Source organism: Agrilus planipennis, unplaced genomic scaffold, assembly GCF_000699045.2.
Source record: "Agrilus planipennis isolate EAB-ADULT unplaced genomic scaffold, Apla_2.0 scaffold144, whole genome shotgun sequence".
NCBI classification, from domain to species: Eukaryota; Metazoa; Arthropoda; class Insecta; order Coleoptera; family Buprestidae; genus Agrilus; species Agrilus planipennis.
Window position 1 is genome coordinate 269,364 of NW_020438905.1, and position 3,871 is coordinate 273,234.

Sequence of the window (3,871 nt, forward strand, 5' to 3'; positions counted from 1 at the left end):
ATTTGAACGTTTTTTTCCACTTATTACGCGAAGGTAACTGGAGCATAAGCTCATGTACGAGCTACTTGTTTCTCGACTATTCCTTTGAAAAGAACTCGTATTAAGTATAGAAACCGTTTTCTTTGAAAGATAACGAGATGAAGGTTTTTTTCTAAAACGTTATTACTTACAGATGGAAATGCCTAGGTCGATGATATCATTCATATGGGCTCATTCTTTTTCTACTGACGACTACGGCTACGCCAGAGAGAGTTGTACTTATTTTTAGTGAAATTGCAGCTAAAAAACTTTAAATGCTTTTTTGTTCTTAGAAAGCCCTTTATGTTACTCGCGATTGTGCCAATTACTTGTTCGAAAAATATTATTGACGAGACGAAAACCCACTCGGGAAACCGAGACTGTGTGGAGATATTCGCAAGAGAATAAAATAAAATGGAAATTTCTTATTCCAATCCATATGCGTTCAGTACTTTTTGTTTTAGATTCTTAACGTATCACAAGAAAGTGTGTAGAAAGTATCCGAAACACGTTCGGAATTCAAAATTAATAAACTCAAGCACAAAATACATGTGCTTATGTTGCCAAAAAGCTGATTTTCGATAGTTAGGAAATCAAATAACTAAGAATGGAAGCAGTGGAGATATAAAATAGACGTTAGCGCAGGGGCGAGTCGCCTTCAATAAAAAGAAGTCACTTTTATGATAGCGAACAGTTAATTTAGAGATTCCGAAAAGATTGTTAAAGGTGTTTGTTTGGAGTGCGGCGCTGTACGGGTGCGAAACATGGACTATGGGCGCGGCGGAAAAGAAAAGGTTAGAAGCGTTCGAAATGTGGTGTTACCGACGAATTGTGAGGATGGCGTGGATAGAGAAGGACGTCGACACTCATTTTCATAAAATGGATGATTTAATATATAAATGTACTAATTTTTAATTCACGAAATTTTTCGTTCAGAAACTGCAATTAATAAAAAGAAATTGTATTCTAGAATAGCTACACTACTTTTTGTCTATCAAATTATTTGAAAACCAACTGAAATCTCAATAACCTAAACTGTATAATTAATCCACAAAAAAATCTTTAGTTACCCATCAACCCACATTTTGTGAACTCACTATTAGTGGATGTTTGTTACGGACTAGGGATAATAAGTGTATAAAAATTAACCCTCGCTTTAATCATCTTTATTTTTAACTGCATATTTATAAATCTAATGATTATCGCAAATAATAATGATGCAAATAAACACTTAGAGTGAAGTCAAAAATGAAATTTAGTACCTACAGATATCTCATCTTTCTTGAAATTTGACTTAAAAAAATTCGGATTTATACTCTTCGTTCTAAATTCAATTTTAGACGTTTTTAATAAAATAATCTCAAAAAAAAATAGTGAAAGCAGGGTAAAATATTCAAGAACGAAGTCTCGAGCAATGGCTAAAGCAAAAGACAATGTCACATGAAAGTTCAGAATTATTACGGAAATGTTTGGAACGTATTAGGTCCGTCATACACGTAAGTTAGGACAATTTTAAAATTTCCTAATTGCAACGGCCATTAATGGAACGAGTAATAATTTGTTGGCGATTAAAATTCGCCTGCAGAGAGACGAAATAGTACCGTGAACCAGGGAGCTGGCAGCGATTATAATTTAATGGCTACGTAAATTACAAAATGCAAAAAAAAAATGAATGTGCTTTATGTGCCGACCTCGATCGCCTGATGAATTAGCGCTTAAACAAACCGTGTTTAATCAATAAATTGGGGCCGGTCATCTAACTGAATTTAAATTTACCTTCGCTATTACATAACACGCATGTTACGCATCGAAATGTAACAAAAATAATTTCTGTTTTGCAGTCTAACATTATTTGAATGTCGAAGTAAATAGTGTTTTAAATGAGTGAGTGAAGTACATTAATTTAACTCTTTTAAGTTACATGATAGATATGTATCAAAGCAAAAGCTTCGAAATTTTCATATTTAAATGTCTATTCAAATATTTCTTTATAATTTGAATATGAAAAGTATTCCATATTTGAATATTTATAAATACTCAAGTATTTGAAGAAGCAAATATTTGAAACTAGAGCAACTCGCATCCATAACTATTTACAAACAGTAATCTAATCTAGGTCTTCCTCTACCCCTCTTAACTCCCGTTTCTGCCTCTAATATGTCTCTGACTAGACCTTCATGCACGAGAAAATGTCCTATCTCGCCTATTTCTTATTGACTTCCATGGAGTCCTCTGTTCTTCTATTGTTTCCAATACCTCTTTATTTCTAACCTTCCCTATCCACTGTATTCTCATCAATTTCCTGTAACACCACATTTCGAACGCTGCTTCTAACCTTTTCCGCAGCGTCACCATCCATTTTTCGCACCCGTACAATGCCGCGTTCCAAACATACACCTTTAACAATCTTTTTTCGAATTTCTAAACCTTTCGCGAACATAGAAGTGACTAATTTTTATTGAAGGCGACTCGACCCTGCGCTATCCTCTGCTTTATATCAATACTACTTCCGNATGTAAAACTACTTATCATGGTTGTTTTTATTAATAGTTCAGTAATATCCATATATTTGGATATCCAGATATTTGAAATTTTTTATTTTGAGTATTCAAATATTTAGTTATTTTAATTTCAAATATGTTTTTCAAAGTATTGCAACTATGGATATTCAAATGTTTAAATCTTCTAGAAATTGGAATACAATATTCCGTGCGCTGCTCATTAATAGTTTAGTAGATCGTAAAGATTATGTTTCGGGGACAGTTTTTGGGAGATTAACTCATTTTCGTAGAAATTTAATGTTTTTATTACCAAATTACTTCTGAAATGACGGGATACGTATGGGAACTGAGTCTAACAATGTGTTGCTCGCTTTTAACATAAAAAGATAAAAAATTAATCGAAAAAATACTGTAATCATATTGTAAAATTTCGTAAGCTAAGGTGAAAAGTCTATTTGCAAAATCGTAGGAAATTATTAATAAATTTGCAGCCATTTTTAACTCATTCTCAAATTGTCTTTCTTAACTCCGAAGAAAGCTTTGGACACGTAAAATTTCAAATCATTTCAAGTATACTAGGGGGAGGTTAATCAGAAAATTTTAGTGATTTTATGTGTATTTTTAGTCACTAAACACGAACATTAAGTTAATTTTTGTCTTTATGGGAACTTTTACTGAAAATTCCAGGAGAAGCAATTTAATACTTGTTCGAGTTCAACTTACTGTATTTTTTAAAATTATATAAGTACCTACATTTTCTTTTAAAATTTGGAATATATAACGTTTAATATAAATAAAAACTATTTTAATATAAACAAACTCTTCCATCAGGGATATGAATTTTTAAACATTTATGAAAGTATTTCGTATAAATGAAAATGTTGATATCCAAAGTTTTGAATTTTTACCTACACATTGTGAAAATGCAATGTATGATGAAGTTTTTAGTAAAGTTTCATTGTTAAATATTAAATAGGAAAAAATATAAAATGAGGCGCCAAGCTCCACGCTGGCGTGATAAGTAAATTGAAAATTGCGTAATCTTTTCCACGTGTAACACATTATTTTCTACCCTTAGTTGGTATTTTGAGATATTTGCGACAATTTTGCTTTGTGTTTTTTGTCTTCATCTTTTCTACACAACGAACAAAACTTATGAATTTTCTATATGGGATGAACACACTTTTTTTTTTCAGAGAAGAATGAGGTTCATCAACAACTTCTTAATTTTTCTTATTCAAGTTATAATGATGATTGTCTATCGTAATGAAATATTATGGTCTAAACTGTGTAGGTTAAAATTTGAAACTAAAAATTTATTTCAATTTGAACTTATAAAATCACACAATTGT